The sequence below is a fragment of the Arachis ipaensis genome, chromosome B4 (genome assembly GCF_059453495.1).
Source record: "Arachis ipaensis isolate K30076 ecotype BB chromosome B4, ASM5945349v1, whole genome shotgun sequence".
NCBI lineage: Eukaryota > Viridiplantae > Streptophyta > Magnoliopsida > Fabales > Fabaceae > Arachis > Arachis ipaensis.
The window spans coordinates 104,590,202-104,608,361 of NC_142439.1; the positions used below are offsets into that span (position 1 = coordinate 104,590,202).

Sequence of the window (18,160 nt, forward strand, 5' to 3'; positions counted from 1 at the left end):
CAGGGTTCTCAGGATCATAAGCTTCTTCTGCATAAGAAGCCTCTTGAGTACTGTTGGATGCAGCTTGCATTCCATGCAGACTCTGAGAGATCATATTGACTTGCTGAGTCAATATTTTATTCTGAGCTAATATGGCATTCAGAGTATCAACTTCAAGAACTCCCTTCTTCATAGGCGTCCCATTATTCACAGGATTCCTTTCAGAAGTGTACATGAACTGGTTATTAGCAACCATGTCAATGAGTTCTTGAGCTTCTGCAGGCGTTTTCTTTAGGTGAATGGATCCACCTGCAGAAGTATCCAATGACATCTTTGATAGCTCAGATAAACCATCATAGAATATATCCAGGATGGTCCATTCTGAAAGCATGTCAGAAGGACACTTTTTGGTCAACTGTTTGTATCTTTCCCAAGCTTCATAGAGGGATTCACCTTCTTTCTGTCTGAAGGTTTGAACATCAGCTCTAAGCTTGCTCAGCTTTTGAGGAGGAAAGTACTTGGCTAAGAAAGCCGTGACCAGCTTATTCCAAGAGTTCAGGCTGTCTTTGGGTTGAGAATCCAACCATAATCTAGCTCTGTCTCTTACAGCAAAAGGGAAAAGCATGAGCCTGTAGACTTCAGGATCTACTCCATTAGTCTTAACAGTATCACATATCTGCAAGAATTCAGTTAAGAACTGAAAAGGATCTTCAGATGGAAGTCCATGAAACTTGCAGTTCTGCTGCATCAGAAAAACTAATTGAGGTTTCAGCTCAAAGTTGTTTGCTCCAATGGCAGGAATGGAGATGCTTCTTCCATGTAAATTGGAATTAGGTGCAGTAAAGTCACCAAGCATCTTCCTTACATTATTATTATTTTCGGCTGCCATCTCCTCTTCCTGTTCGAAAATTTCTGAAAGGTTTTCTCTGGATTGTTGTAATTTAGCTTCTCTTAGTTTCCTTTTCAGAGTCCTTTCAGGTTCTGGATCTGCTTCCACAAGAATGTTCTTATCCTTGCTCCTGCTCATATGACAAAGAAGAGGGCACAGAAGAAAAAAAAATAATGATAATAATAATAGAGATCCTTTATACCACATTATAGGGATCCCTGTGTGAATAGAAGAAGAGGGGGAGACAAAGAATGTAATATAATGGAAGAAACACAACTGTGAGGAGGGTTGAGATGTGAGATGAGATGTTAGTAAATGAATAAATAAATAGAATAAGATGGGAGAGGGAGAATTTTCGAAAACAATTTTTGAAAAAGGGTTAGTGATTTTCGAAAATGGTTTTTGAAAAATGTTAGTATTTTTCGAAAATTTTTAAAATCAAAAATAAAAATAAGAATAATTAGTTAATTAAAAAGAAATTTTTGAAAAAGAGGGGAGATATTTTCGAAAATTAGAGAGAGAGAGTTAGTTAGGTAGTTTTGAAAAAGTTAAGAAACAAACAAAAAGTTAGTTAGTTAGTTGAAACAAATTTTGAAAAGATAAGAAGTTAGGAGGTTAGAAAAGATATTTTGAAATTAGATTTTTGAAAAAGATAAGATGAGAAGATATTTTTGAAAAGATATGATAGAATTTAGTTTTTGAAAAAGATTTGATTTTTAAAATCACAATTAATGACTTGATTCACAAGAAATCACAAGATATGATTCTAGAACTCAAAGTTTGAATCTTTCTTAACAAGCAAGTAACAAACTTGAAATTTTTGAATCAAAACATTGATTGTTATTGTTATTTTCGAAAATTTGGTATAAAAATAAGAAAAAGATTTTTGAAAAATATTTTTTTGAATTTTCGAAAATAACTAAGAATTTTGAAAAAAGATTTGATTTTTGAAAAAGATTTTGAAAAAGATAAGATTTTCAAATTGAAAATTTGATTTGACTCATAAGAAACAACTTGATTTTAAAAAATTTGAAAAAGTCAACTCAAATTTTCGAATTTGATGAGAGAGAAAAAGGGAAAGATATTTTTTTGATTTTTGAATTTTTAATGAAGAGAGAGAAAAATTAAAAACATCATTTTCATGTTTTTCTCTTTTATTTTTGAATCAAAACAAGGGATGCATGCAAGAACACTATGAATGTCAAGATGAACACCAAGAACACTATGAAGATCATGATGAACATCAAGAACATATTTTTGAAAAATTTTTAATGCAAAAAAAACATGCAAGACACCAAACTTAGAATTCTTTAATGCTTAGACACTAAGAATTCAAGAATGCATATGAAAAACAATAAAAGACACAAAACAAAAAATCATCAAGATCAAACAAGAAGACTTACCAAGAACAACTTGAAGATCATGAAGAACACTATGAATACATGAAATTTTCGAAAAATGCAGGATGCATATGCAAGTGACACCAAACTTATAACATGACTCAAGACTCAAACAAGAAACACAAAAAATGTTTTTTTGATTTTTATGATTTTCTAATTTTTTTGGATTTTTTTTTCGAAAATTATATGAAAAAGAAAAAATAAGGATTCCAAAATTTTTAACATGAATTCCAGGAATCTTGCATTCTTAGTCTAAAGCTTCAGTCCAGGAATTAGACATGGCTCATGAGCCAGCCAAGCTTTCAATGAAAGCTCCGGTCCAAAACACTAGACATGGCCAATGTTCAGCCAAGCTTCAGCATGTAATTCAGACATGACACGCCTGACATACTCATTCCCAAAGGAATTAGACATGGCTTTACAGCCAGCCAGGCTTCAACATGCTTTATGAAACACTAGAATTCATTCTTAAAAATTTTGAATAAAATTTTTGAAAACATTTTTATATTATTTTCGAAAACAGATGAGAAAATTTTTAGAAGCATTTTTGAAAATAAAATAAAAAGAAAATTACCGAATCTGAGCAACAAGATGAACCGTCAGTTGTCCAAACTCGAACAATCCCCGGCAACGGCGCCAAAAACTTGGAACGCGGAATCGTGATTACACTTTAATTATGTAAAATTCATCACTCTTTCTTTCCCTGGTAATGGCGCCAAAAACATGATGCCAAGACCATGGTTCACAACTCCGTGTAACTAACCAGCAAGTGCACTGGGTCGTCCAAGTAATACCTTACGTGAGTAAGGGTCGAATCCCACAGAGATTGTTGGTATGAAGCAAGCTATGGTCACCTTGCAAATCTCAGTTAGGCAGATATAAATTGATAATAGTGTTTTCGAATTTGATATAATAAAATAGGGATAGAAATACTTATGTAATTCATTGGTGAGAATTTCAGATAAGTGAATGGAGATGCTTCTCGTTCCTCTAAACCTCTGCTTTTCTGCTATCTTCATCCAGTCAGTCTTACTCCTTTCCATGGCTGGCTTTATGTGATACATCACCATTGTCAACGGCTACTTTTGGTCATCTCTCGGGAAAATGATCCAATGCCTGTCACGGCACGGCTAATCGTCTGGAGGCATCACCTTTATCAATGGCTTCATCTTATCCTCTCAGTGAAAACGGTCAACGCACCCTGTCACGGCACGGCTATTCATCTGTCGGTTCTCGATCATGCTGGAATAGGATTTACTATCCTTTTGCGTCTGTCACTAACGCCCTGCAATCGCGAGTTTGGAGCTCGTCACAGTCATTCATTCATTGAATCCTACTTGGAATACCACAGACAAGGTTTAGACTTTCCGGATTCTCTTGAATGCCGCCATCATTCTAGCTTATGCCACGAAGATTCTGGTTAGGAGATCTAAGAGATACTCATTCAGTCGAAGGTAGAACGGAAGTGGTTGTCAGGCACGCGTTCATAGGGAATGATAATGATTGTCACGTTCATCACATTCAGATTGAAGTACGAATGAATATCTTAGAAGCGAAACAAGATGAATTGAATAGAAAACAGTAGTACTTTGCATTAATCTTTGAGGAACAGCAGAGCTCCACACCTTAATCTATGGAGTGTAGAAACTCTACCGTTAAAAATACATAAGTGAAAGGTCCAGGCATGGCCGAGATGGCCAGCCCCCTAAAACTTGATCAATAGTCTCCTAAGATGAACAATGGATTAAAACTGAGACCAAAGATGTCTAATACAATAGTAAGAGGTCCTATTTATAATAAACTAGCTACTAGGGTTTACAGAAGTAAGTAATTGATGCATAAATCCACTTCCGGGGCCCACTTGGTGTGTGCTTGGGCTGAGCTTGAGTGTTGCACGTGTAGAGGTCCTTCTTGGAGTTGAACGCCAGCTTTTGTGCCAGTTTGGGCGTTCAACTCTGGTTTTGGCTCCTTTTCTGGCGCTGGACGCCAGATTTGGGTAGAGAGCTGGCGTTGAACGCCAGTTTACGTCATATATTCTTGGCCAAAGTATAGACTATTATATATTTCTGGAAATTCCTGGATGTCTACTTTCCAACGCAATTGGAAGCGTGCCATTTCGAGTTCTGTAGCTCCAGAAAATCCATTTTGAGTGCAGGGAGGTCATAATCCAACAGCATCAGCAGTCCTTCTTCAACCTCTAAATCTGATTTTTGCTCAAGTCCCTCAATTTCAGCCAGAAAATGCCTGAAATCACAGAAAAACACACAAACTCATAGTAAAGTCCATAAATGTGAATTTAACATAAAAACTAATGAAAACATCCCTAAAAGTAACTAGATCCTACTAAAAACATACTAAAAACAATGTCAAAAAGCGTATAAATTATCCGCTCATCAGCCGCTCAACTGAGATATTCTCAGTTATTCCCATCCTTACTCCAGCGTCCTTGCAGAGCATAGAAATCAAGCTTGGATAAGCCAACCTGGCATCTTTGGAATTTTTGTTTGCAATTTTGTAAAATTCAGTTGAAATCAGTTGATAAACTTCCACTTCTTTTCCCATCATGACGCAATGGATCATCACTGCTCTTCTAATAGTGACTTCAGAACGGTTGCTAGTGGGCAGCAGAGAATGCCCAATGAAGTCCAGCCATCCTCTGGCGACTGGTTTGAGATCTTCTCTTTTGAGTTGATTTGGGACACCCTTCGTGCTGGTGGTCCACCTGGCTCCAGGGATACATATATCCTCTAGAATCTTATCCAGGCCCTTGTCTGTTCTCATCATTCTTCTATTGAAGGAGTCTGGATCATCTTTCAGCTGAGGTAGCTTTAAGATCTCCCTGATCTTGTCAGGGTGGGTATGAACAATCTTTCCTCTGACCAAGGTCCGATAGTCATAGAGAGCAGATCCAGATAGTATTTGCTTGTCTGTTTGCCACATAATAGCATAGAACTTCTGGACCATATTCCTTCCCACTTTCGTTTCAAGATTAGCTAGGATCTCCCAGTTCCTGATTCGAATTTGCTCCTGGATCTCCGGATATTCGTCTTCTTTCAGATCGAATCTAACTTCCGGGATCACTGATCTTAGACCCATTATTTTGTAATAATGGTCTGAATGTTCTTTAGTTAAGAACTTCCCTTGATTCCAAAGTGGTTTTGGAACACTCTCTTTCTTGCCTCTTAGAGTGGGTTGTTTTCCTTTAGAAGCCATGATCTTAGTGGGTATGGTTTAGTGATCACGGATAAACACACCAAACTTAGAGGTTTGCTTGTCCTCAAGCAAAAGAAAAGAAAGGAGAGGGATAGAAGGAGAGCTAGTGTAGGATGGTGGATGAGAGGAAGGAGGCCGAATGGGTTTTTAAAAGGGAGGGGGGTTTTCGAAAATAGGGAGAAAGATAAGATAGAAGATATGATTTTAAAAAAATAAGTATGATAAGAAAAGATATAATTTAAAATTGAAAAGATATGAAAGATATTTGAAAAAGATAAAATTGGATTTTTGAAAAAGATAATATGGAGATTTGAAAAAGATATTGATTAGTTGAAAAGATTTTTGAATGAAAAAAGATAGATTTGTTTTGAAAATTTTGAAAAAGAGTTGAATTGGATTGAAAAAAAGGATTTGTGCTTATGGATTAAGATACATTTAATATTTTTAAAGAAGGGTTTTTAGAAATTAGGGATTTTAGAAATCAGGGTTTGTAACATGTTTATGCAAGAAATCATGAATTGAAACATGAAAATTAAGATTAAAATGAAAAATATGAAGAAAAAACGAATTTACCTCCTCCCCACCATCCTGGCGTTTGAACGCCCAAACGCTGCATGTTTTGGGCGTTCAACGCCCAACTGCTGCTTCTCCTGGGCGTTCAACGCCCAGCTGTTGCTTCTTTCTGGCATTGAACGCCAGGAACTCCTTTGTCACTGGGTGTTTTTCTGAACACCCAGGACGCTGTAAATCTGGCGTTAAACGCCCAGAAGGAGCTTCTTTCTGGCGTTCAACGCCCAGAAGATGCTTCTTTCTGGCGTTTAACGCCTAGATGGCTATCCTTACTGGCGTTCAACGCCTAGTGGATGCTTCTTTTGGGCGTTGAACGCCCAAAACAAACTTTTACTGGCGTTTTCTTGCCAGTAAGCTCTTTTTCTCTGTTTTGTGTGTAGAATCCTTCTGTAACTTTGTAAACTTATACAATTGACTCTTTACCTTAGTATCAATGAACTTTATATAAACAAATAAAATCAAGAATAGGGCAAAATGCTTAGAGGAAGTGATGCCCCATGGCTGGGTTGCCTCCCAGCAAGCGCTTCTTTATTGTCTTTAGCTGGACCTTGCTGAGCTTTTAATTTAGCTTCAGTCTTGAGCACTCTTGCTCAATATTGCCTTCAAGATAGTGCTTGATTCTCTGTCCATTAACAATGAACTTCTTATCAGAATCAATATCTTGAAGTTCCACATAACCATATGGTGATACACTTGTAATCACATATGGTCCCCTCCACCGGGATTTCAGTTTCCCGGGGAATAGCCTGAGTCTAGAGTTAAACAACAGAACCTTCTGTCCTGGTTCAAAGATTCTAGATGACAGCTTTCTGTCATGCCACTTTTTTTATTTCTCTTTATAAAGCTTGGCATTTTCGAAAGCAGTGAATCTGAATTCCTCTAGCTCATTTAGCTGAAGCAATCTTTTTTCTCCAGCTAATTTGGCATCAAAGTTTAGGAATCTGGTTGCCCAGTAGGCTTTATGTTCCAGTTCCATGGGCAAGTGACATGCCTTACCATATACAAGTTGGTATGGAGAGGTCCCTATAGGAGTCTTGAATGCTGTTCTGTATGCCCACAGAGCATCATCCAAGCTTCTTGCCCAATCCTTTCTACGGGTATTTACAGTCTGTTCTAGGATTCTTTTTAGCTCTCTGTTAGAGACTTCAGCTTGCCCATTAGTTTGTGGATGATATGGAGTTGCCACCTTGTGGCGAATCCCATACCGGACCATGGCAGAGTAAAGCTGTTTGTTGCAGAAGTGAGTGCCCCATCACTGATTAGTACTCTAGGGACCCCAAACCTGCTGAAGATATATTTCTGGAGAAACTTCAGCACTGTTTTAGTATCATTGGTAGGTGTGGCAACGGCCTCTACCCATTTTGATACGTAGTCAACTACCACCAGAATATAAGTGTTTGAGTATAATGGTGGGAAAGGTCCCATGAAGTCAATTCCCCATACGTCAAACAACTCAATCTCCAAGATTCCTTGTTGAGGCATGGCGTAACCATGAGGCAGATTACCAGCTCTTTGGCAACTATCACAGTTACGTACAAACTCTCAGGAATCTCTATAGAGTGTGGGCCAATAGAAGCCACATTGGAGGACCTTGGTGGCTGTTTGCTCACCTCCGAAATGGCCTCCATATTGTGATCCATGGCAATGCCATACGATCCTCTGTGCTTCTTCTCTAGGCACACACCTACGGATTATTCCGTCTGCACATCTCTTGAAGAGATAGGGTTCATCCCACAAGTAGTACTTTGCATCAGTGATTAATTTTTTCTTTTGTTGCCTGTTGTACTCTTTGGGTATGAACCTTGCAGCTTTATAGTTTGCAATGTCTGCAAACCATGGTGTTTCCTGAATGGCAAATAATTGCTCATCCGGAAAAGTTTCAGAGATCTCAAGAGAGGGTTGGGATGTCCCTTCTATTGGCTCTATCCGGGACAGATGATCAGCCACTTGGTTCTCTGTCCCTTTTCTGTCTCTTATTTCTATATCAAACTCTTGCAGAAGCAACACTCATCTGATGAGCCTGGGTTTTGAATCCTGCTTTGTGAGTAGATATTTAAGAGCAGCATGGTCAGTATACACAATCACTTTTGATCCTACTAAGTATGATCTGAACTTGTCAGTGGCATAAACCACTGCAAGCAATTCTTTTTCTGTGGTTGTGTAATTTTTCTGGGTGTCATTTAAAACGCGGCTAGCATAATAAATGACAAACAGAAGATTGTCATGCCTCTGTCCCAATACTGCACCAATGGCGTGATCACTAGCATCACACATTAGCTCAAATGGTAATGTCCAGTCTGGTGCAGAAATAACTGGTGCTGTGACCAGCTTGGCTTTCAGCGTTTCAAACGCCTGCAGACACTCTGTGTCAAACACAAATGGCGTGTCAGCAGCTAGCAGATTGCTCAGAGGTTTTGCGATTTTTGAAAAATCCTTTATAAACCTCCTATAGAATCCTACATGCCCTAGAAAGCTTCTGATTGCCTTAACATTGGCAGGTGGTGGTAATTTTTCAATTACCTCTATTTTTTCTTGATCCACCTCTATTCCCATGTTTGAAATTTTATGCCCAAGGACAATCCCTTCAGTCACCATAAAGTGACATTTTTCCCAGTTTAAAACCAGGTTGGTCTCTTGGCATCTTTTCAGAACTAGTTTCAGGTGATCAAGACAGGAGCTGAATGAGTCTCCATATACTGAGAAGTCATCCATGAAGACTTCCAGAAATTTTTCCACCATATCAAAGAAAATAGAGAGCATGCATCTCTGGAAGGTTGTAGGCGCATTACACAGCCCAAACGGCATCCTTCTATAAGCAAACACTCCAGATGGACATGTGAATGCTGTTTTCTCTTGATCCTGGGGATCTACTGCAATCTGGTTATAGCCTGAGTAGCCATCCAAAAAGCAGTAATAATCATGACCTGCCAGTCATTCTAGCATCTGGTCTATGAATGGTAAAGGAAAATGATCCTTTCTGGTGGCTGTATTGAGCCTTCTGTAGTCAATACACATGCGCCACCCTGTAACTGTTCTTGTGGGAACCAGTTCATTCTTTTCATTATGAACCACTGTCATGCCTCCCTTTTTGGGGACAACTTGAACAGGGCTCACCCAGGGGCTATTAGAAATAGGATAAATAATCCCAGCCTCCAGTAATTTGGTGACCTCTTTCTGCACCACTTCCTTCATGGCTGGATTTAGCCGCCTCTATGGTTGAACCACTGGTTTAGCATTATCCTCCAATAAGATTTTGTGCATGCATCTAGCTGGGCTTATGCCCTTAAGGTCACCTATGGACCACCCAAGAGCTGTCTTGTGTGTCCTTAGCACTTGAATCAATGCTTCCTCTTCCTGTGGATTTAAGGTAGAGCTTATGATCACTGAAAAAGTGTCACCTTCTCCCAGAAATGCATATTTCAGGGATGGTGGTAATGGTTTGAGCTCGGGTTTAGGAGGTTTTTCCTCTTCCAGAGGAAATTTCAGAGGCTCTTTCATTTCCTCTGAATCCTCCAAATCAGGCTGAACATCTTTAAAGATGTCTTCCAACTCTGATTTGAGACTCTCAGCCATGTTGATCTCTTCTACCAAAGAGTCAATAAGATCAACTTTCATGCAGTCTTTTGATGTGTCTGGATGCTACATGGCTTTGACAGCATTCAACTTAAACTCATCCTCATTGACTCTCAGGGTTATTTCCCCCTGTTGGACATCAATGAGAGTTCGTCCAGTTGCTAGGAAAGGTCTTCCTAGAATGAGAGTAGCACTCTTGTGCTCCTCCATTTCCAGCACTACAAAGTCAGTGGGAAAGGCGAATGGCCCAACTCTGATAATCATGTCTTCAATCACGCCTGATGGGTATTTAATGGAGCCATCAGCAAGTTGGAGACATATCCGGGTTGGTTTAACTTCTTCAGTTAAACCAAGTTTTTTAATAGTGGATGCAGGTATTAGGTTGATGCTTGCCCCAAGATCACATAAAGCTGTCTTGGTGCTATTACCTTCTAATATGCATGGTATCAGAAAACTCCCAGGGTCTTTAAGCTTTTCAGGAAAGCTTTTCAGAATGACTGCACTGCATTCTTCAGTGAGAAGAACTCTTTCAGTTTCTCCCCAATCCTTCTTATGACTCAAGATCTCTTTCATGAACTTGGCATAAGAAGGTATTTGCTCAAGTGCCTCTGCAAATGGAATCTTTATTTCAAGAGTCCTGAGATAATCTGCAAAGCGAGCAAATTGCTTATCCTGCTCCTCTTGGCGGAGTTTTTGAGGATAAGGTATCTTGGCTTTATATTCCTCAACCTTAGTTGCTGTAGGTTTATTTCCTACAGAAGTGGTTGAAGAAGCCTTTTTAGATGGGTTGTCATCAGCACTTGTGTGTGTCTGATCCCTCACTGGCAATTGAGTGCCAGAGTTAGAAGCTGGAGTGACGTTAGACGCCAGCTCCTCATCTGTTCCTGGAGTCTGAACGCCAGAACTGTGCTTTTTTTGGGCGTTTAACACCAGATCCTTGCTTGTTTCTGGCGTTGAACGCCAGTCCTGAGCATGGTCTGGGCGTTCAGTGCCAGCCTTCCACCCAATTTCTGGTGTTTTAGCGCCAGAATTATTTTTCCCTGGGCTCTTACTGTCCTTAGGTGGATTTTGGGTGGTTTGCTCATTTCTTGGCTTCTTGCTGCCTTGAGGTGGGGTATTTAATGTCTTCCTACTTCTTAATTGAACTGCTTGGCATTCTTCTGTTATTTGTTTTGACAGCTGCTGCTTTGTTTGCTTCAATTGTTCTTCCATATTTATATTAGCCATCCTTGTCTCTTGTAGTCTATCCTTGAATTCGGCTAACTGCTTTGTTAGAAAGTCCAATTGCTGATTGAATTCAGCAGCTTGTTTTACAGGACTGAGTTCAGCAGTTACTGTTTTAACCTCTTCTTTCATGGAAGGGTCACTGCTTAGGTACAGATGCTGATTTCTGGCAACTGTATCAATGAGCTTTTGAGCTTCTTCAATTGTCTTTCTCATGTGGATAGATCCACCAGCTGAGTAATCTAGAGACATTTGAGCTCTTTCTACAAGCCCATAGTAGAAGATGTCTAACTGAACCCACTCTGAAAATATTTCAGAGTGGCATTTTCGTAGCATCTCTTTGTATCTCTCTCAGGCATCATAAAGAGATTCATTATCTCCTTGTTTAAAGCCTTGGATGTCCAGCCTTAGCTGTGTCATCCGTTTTGGAAGAAAGTATTGATTCAGGAATTTTTCTATCAGCTGTTTCCATGTCCTTATGCTGGCCTTAGGTTGGTTATTTAACCACCTCTTAGCTTGGTCTTTTACAGCAAATGGAAACAGTAATAATCTGTAGACATCCTGATCTACTTCCTTATCATGTACTGTGTCAGCAATCTGTAAAAACTGTGCCAGAAACTCTGTAGGTTCTTCCTGTGGAAGACTGGAATACTGGCAACTTTGCTGCACCATGATAATGAGCTGAGGATTCAACTCAAAGCTACTGACTCCAATGGAGGGTATGCAGATACTGCTCCCATATGAAGCAGTAGAGGGGTTAGCATATGACCCCAGAGTCCTCCTGGACTGTTCATTTCCGCTTAGGTCCATGATGGAGAAAGGGAGATGATGTAAAATAGAAGAAAAATATTTTTATTTATTTAATTATTTATTTATTTCGAAAACAAAATAAATTAAAATAAATAAAAATGGGTGAAGATTTTCGAAAAAAATGAGGAGAGAGAGAGTGGATAGGAAATTTTGAAAAGGATATGATGATTTTTGAAAAAGGTTTTAAATTTTGAAATAAAAATCTGAATTTTAAAGGTAAATTTCGAAAATTTGCTTTAAAATAGAGAGAGAATATATTTTTGAATTTAAAGAGGAGATAGAAAAACAATAAGATAGCACAAGATTTAAAATTTTTTAGATCTAATGCTCCTTGTTTTCGAAAATTTTGGAGGGAAAACACCAAGGAACACCAAACTTAAAAATTTTAAGATCAAGACACAAGAAAAACTCAAGAATACTTTGAAGACTCACAAGAGCACAAGAACATGAAGAAAGAACACCAAACTTAAAATTTTTAGAAAACCAAACTAAAATTTTCGAAAAACAAAGAAAAATCAACAAGGAAACACCAAACTTAAAGTTTGGCACAAGATTTATTCAAAGAAAAATTATTTTTGAAAAAGATTTTAAAAATAGGATAGCCAATTACTAAGAACATAAACACCACGCTCTAGCTAATTGAGCTATAAATTTAAAGTGTTTTAACAAGGTATAAATAATAAAAGACTCTAAACCAAAAAGAAAAATTTTTCCTAATCTAAGCAACAAAATAAACCGTCAGTTGTCCAAACTCAAACAATCCCCGGCAACGGCGCCAAAAACTTGGTGCACGAAATTGGAATTCACAGTTCTTCACAAATTCGCACAACTAACCAGCAAGTGCACTGGGTCGTCCAAGTAATACCTTACGTGAGTAAGGGTCGATCCCACGGAGATTGTTGGCTTGAAGCAATCTATGGTTATCTTGTAACTCTTAGTCAGGAAAATAATAAAATAATTCACTTATCAAATTTGATTGCAAGGAATAAAAGGGAAGAACACAAATTATACTTGTATGCAATGATGGAGAATATGTTGGAGTTTTGGAGATGCTTTGTCTTCTAAAATTCTGCTTTCCTCTGTTTCTGATTCACGCACGCATGTCCTCCTATGGCAAGCTATGTGTTGGTGGATCACCGTTGTCAATGGCTACCATCCATCCTTCCAGTGAAAAGGGTCTAGGTGCGCTGTCACCGCACGGCTAATCATCTGCAGGTTCTCAATCGTACCGGAATAGGATTTACTATCCTTTTGCGTCTGTCACTACGCCCAGCACTCGCGAGTTTGAAGCTCATCACAGTGATTCAATCCCTGAATCCTACTCGGAATACCACAGACAAGGTTTAGACTTTCCGGATTCTCTTGAATGCTGCCATCAATCTAGCTTATACCACGAAGATTCTGATTAAGAGATCTAAGAGATATTCATTCATTCTACAGTGGAACGTATGTGGTTGTCAGGCACGCGTTCGTGGAGGAATGATGATGATTGTCACGTTTATCACATTCATATTGAAGTGCGAATGGATATCTTAGATAGGAACACGCATGTTTGAATGGAAAACAGAAATACTTGCATTAGTTCATCGAGATACAGCAGAGCTCCTCACCCCCAACAATGGAGTTTAGAGACTCATGCCATCAAAAGGTACAAAGTTCAGATCTAAAATGTCATGAGATACAAAATAAATCTCTAAAAGTTGTTTAAATACTAAACTAGTAACCTAGGTTTACAGAAAATGAGTAAACTATGATAGATGGTGTAGAAATCCACTTCTGGGGCCCACTTAGTGTGTGCTGGGGCTGAGACTTAATCTTCTCACGTGCATGGGCTGTTTTGGGCGTTCAACGCCAGGTTGTAACCTGTTTCTGGCGTTGAACTCCAACTTGTAACTTGTTTCTGGCGCTGGACGCCAGACTGCAACATGGAACTGGTGTTGAACGCCAGTTTACGTCGTCTATTCTTGAGCAAAGTATAGACTATTATATATTTCTGGAAAGCCCTGGATGTCTACTTTCCAACGCAATTAGAAGCGCGCCATTTGGACTCCTGTAGCTCCAGAAATTCTATTCCGAGTGCAGAGAGGTCAGAATCCAATAGCATCAGCAGTCCTTTTTCAGCCGAATTAGATTTTTGCTCAGCTCCCTCAATTTCAGCCAGAAAATACCTGAAATTACAGAAAAACACACAAACTCATAGTAAAGTCTAGAAATATGAATTTTGCCTAGAAACGAATGAAAATAAACTAAAAACTAACTAAAACATACTAAAAACTATATGAAATTAACCCTAAAAAGCGTATAAAATATCCGCTCATCAATATCTTTCATAAATATACATCAAAGCCTCTATAAGCAAGGTTTCAAAATAAAATATATACATATACATAATTAAAGTTTTTCAAACTAAGGGGGAGAGAAATCTAAACAAAATTCGTCGTCTTCCAAATGAACTCTAGCTCACTGCGGAGCACCAGGACCTACATCTAAAAACAAGGAATATATACGGAATGAAAACCCCAACCCATGGGTTTTCAGTACGATAAAAATGCCAAATAGATACAATATAAGGCAACAAGAACTCTCTAAGCAATCTTAAGCTTCCATACAACAATCTTTCCATCCTAGGTTCTCACTAATCTGTGATTAGGCAACTATTATAGGGAATTCTAATCTAATTCACCTTTCTCATTGTTTTCACAACTCTCCAAATTCCAAACAGAATAGCCCTCAGTGTCAACCGACACCAGTATGAGGGACCTCTCGGATATTCAAATACAAGCAAGACAACAAAGAATACACAAGTAAATTCATGTAATGCAATTAGCACATAGTCACTTAATGTGCACAATTAAACAAACCATGACAAGTAGCAAACCCAAACAAAGTAATCAAATGCAAATGATGCATGCCTGTCCTATGGCCGATGAGCTCTTCTATCGGTTATACAGCCAAATCCGACATGTCTGGTAGCTAACCCTGAACAGTCCCTACGTGCGCACATCTCTCAAGAGGATTCACATCTCTTGGAGGAATTATCCGGAAAGGTCTAAGTATCTGGCCACATCTTGTGATGGAGGGTCAACATTCCAATTGGGAGCAAGTGGAATAAAACCACAATCCTTACGTCTATCCTAGAAGCTCAAATATCAATTGGGAGGAAGCGGGACAAAATCACAATCCTTGTATCTACCCTAGAAGCTCAAATACCAACTGGGAGCAAGTGGGACAAAACCACAATCCTTGCATCTATCCCAGAGGCTCAAACCTTAACCCGGAGCAAGTAGAACAACGCCACTGTATCTACCCAGGTAGCTATATTTCAATCAGACTCACTTCCATTATCAAATTCATTCTCAATCTTATTCCACTTCATTCATAGTCATAATCACAATCAATCATCCTCATTTCTCAATATCATAATCATAATCAATCATCATCATCATCATCTCAATATCATAATCGTCTTCATTACATTTAATCCATCTTTCTTCAATCTACTGTCTCAACTCATTAGGTCTCATTCCTAATCCCTCTACCCTCTATTACAGCAGCTTTAGACTCATAACAAGGTTTACAGAGGTTTAGAAAGTAAGAGGAATGGTTGAAAACTTCAAAAATATATTTTTTAGCAAAACAGGGTGGTTGCGTATGCAAACACCTTCCGCATACGCATAAATTTCAAAATTTGAAAATATCACGTACGCAGACCACGTTCATGTACGCAAGAATATTGCTAGAAATGTTTGTTTGCGTCACGCAACACTACCACGTACGCATGAGTTCAAAAACGACATTGTCGCGTATGTGGATCACTCTTGCGTACACAAGAATACTGGGCAGAACCATTTTACTCGCGTACATAGGACACTTCCGCATACGCAAGAATGGAGGATTTTCAAAAGCTGATATGCTGCAGAAATTCAGTTTTTTCAACCCAAACTTTGAACATTTATAACTTTACATAAAACTCATTTTTTAACCATTCTTAAATCATTAGAAAGATCATTGAATAAATTTTCATAAAAATCTAACTTCGTTGAATTTTCAACTCCGAAGACTGAGTTACGGTCCACCGAAATTGGCCAAAAATTTATTTTTATTCAAATTTCCAAGAAGTTCACAAGCCATGTCAGTTTCTACATCGACTTAATACCTCCCAACTATCCCAAATCACTCCTTTACTATCAACCAAGTTCAAGCCTACTTAATTTACACATTACAACTCCAATTCATCATTTTCACATTTCAATTCATCAATTCCTCTATTCTAACAATTCATGACCAAATTTTCATATGCTCAATTTCATGCATAAACATTCAATGCATTTTATTAACTTACCAGGCTTACCTTTCACGGTCTCTGGCCTAAAATTCATGGCCTCCGACCTAATATTCATCAATTCAACTCATAAATCATAAACAATCAATCTACCATTCAATTTCACATACTCCATCATATTATAATTTCAATCACCAACCAAATTAAATTCAACAATACATCAATTCCAACATTTCAATTTCCATCTAATTACACAATTCAATCTTATTCCTAGGAGCATCTAGCCTAGAACTTCATGTCATATTACATGGTATTTATATGAAACTTAAAACGTACCTTAATGTTGGCGGTTTCGAAAACTCCGGACCCTTCCTCCTATCTGGCTACCAACAAGTTCAAACCTTCACACCAATCTCGCCAAGCTTCACCCAAAAGCTCCGAAAGCCAGTTCAAGGCCCCAATTAGCTTAATTTACTCTAATCACACTAAATCATTCACATTTTAACATAGGGTTCCACTTATATGGATGAAAATCAAATGAAAAATACTCTCTTACCTTTACCCACTAAAATTGGTGATGAAACTCAACAATACCTCATATTAGAGCACCCTTAAACCATTAAAATCACAAGATTTCAAAACTCACTTAACCAGAAATGCGAATATGCAAGAAATAGAGAATTGGGTATAGAATTTCGAGTTTTTTTACCCTTTTGTTCAAATGAAATTGAAGAGGATTGCGAGTCAAATGCGTGGCCACAAACAACTCGCCAATCGAAACTACGAATTGAGAAGTTATGAACAATTTAGTGTGATGTGTGAATAGTGACATAGAGCATTTGTTCTTACTCTTTGCTTATCACCGTTGCTCTCTTTCTCTTTCACTTAAAAATGTTGTGGCTGCAGTGTTTTAGGGCAAGGGGTATTAATGTGTGAGTCTTGGGCCCAAGTGTGACCTAAGGTTGATTTTTGGTGTGTTTGGCTCAATTTCTAGCCAAAACCTTTAAGATTGGTGTTTTAATTTGTATCCTAATATTTTTACTTTTTCAAATTAAAAATTTTAATTTCTTAATTTCATTCACTCATAATTAATTTTCTCCCTCGCAGTGTAGCCGATACAGTCGTTTTTATTGCCGGTACGCACCTTTTCGCGATTAGTTATATTTTTGCGCTCAATCTTATTTTCTAACTTAAATTCCTACCGTGCAAATCTCAATTTTATAAGTTATTGATTTCTTAATAATTTTTACTCACATTTAATTTATTAATTAATTATTAATATATCTTTTAATAAGGTTTTACAAGACAAAAATAAAGTCTTATGCATTTTTGTTTTAACAGACACTGCAGGATCTAATTTTCAAATTTGTTTTAGTATTTTATTTTAGAAAGAAGCTCTAGATTTAACCTTCTTTCTCTAGGTTGTTAAGAATTTTAAAATAAAAATAAGGGTAAAGTACTTTTTCGGTCCCGAACGTTTAGGTCAAATTCTAATTTGGTCTCTAGTGTTTAAAACATCATATTTCAATTTCAACAAAGTTTTAAGTGGGTTCAATATTGTCCTACTATTAATTTGACACAAACAATTCGCATATTGAAAAGTCAACAGCATTTTATTTTAATATGTAAGTAAAATCGATTTACCAACGATCACTAGTATAAAAGTTTTTTCTTTAATTTTGAAGCTTTGATGATTGATGGTTAGAATTTGAAGTTTTGTACGAAAAGGAAATTTAAGAGAAGTGTTACAAAAAGATTTTAATTATATTTTTCTGATACACGAAAGTATATATGACTTAACTAATAACGTTATTAGTATTCACGACACTCATTTTATTAATTATTAGTGTCAAATTTAATGGTAGGACAATATTAAATTTGTTTAAAATTTTTTAAAACAAAAATAAAATATTTTTAAATATTAAAAATTAAATTAAAATTTAACTTAAATATTAGAGAATAAAATAATATTTTATCCTCGAAATAATAAGCTGAGAATAAGAAAGAAAACATAAAGTATCTAACTAACTATTGATTAATTATTCCTTTTGTTCCTGAACTCTTTTTGTGAGGGATTGTCTACTTCTATAAGGAGTAAAATATATACTTACCTACCACCAATATATCATTCAACCGCATATACTTTGTATTATTGGCTTCATTAAATTTGATTAAGAATCATCATATCAAATTAATATATATTGATCAATAAATACCATT

At 37.4% G+C, this 18,160-nt stretch overlaps 1 non-coding gene across 1 annotated transcript; it reads left to right on the forward strand.

Moving 5' to 3' along the window:
- The first annotated feature begins 364 nt into the window (after positions 1–364).
- On the forward strand, positions 365–472 carry LOC148568649 (small nucleolar RNA R71). Its single transcript, XR_015881858.1, has one exon. It is a non-coding gene; the product is annotated as a small nucleolar RNA R71 (small nucleolar RNA).
- The last annotated feature ends 17,688 nt before the right edge of the window (positions 473–18,160 follow it).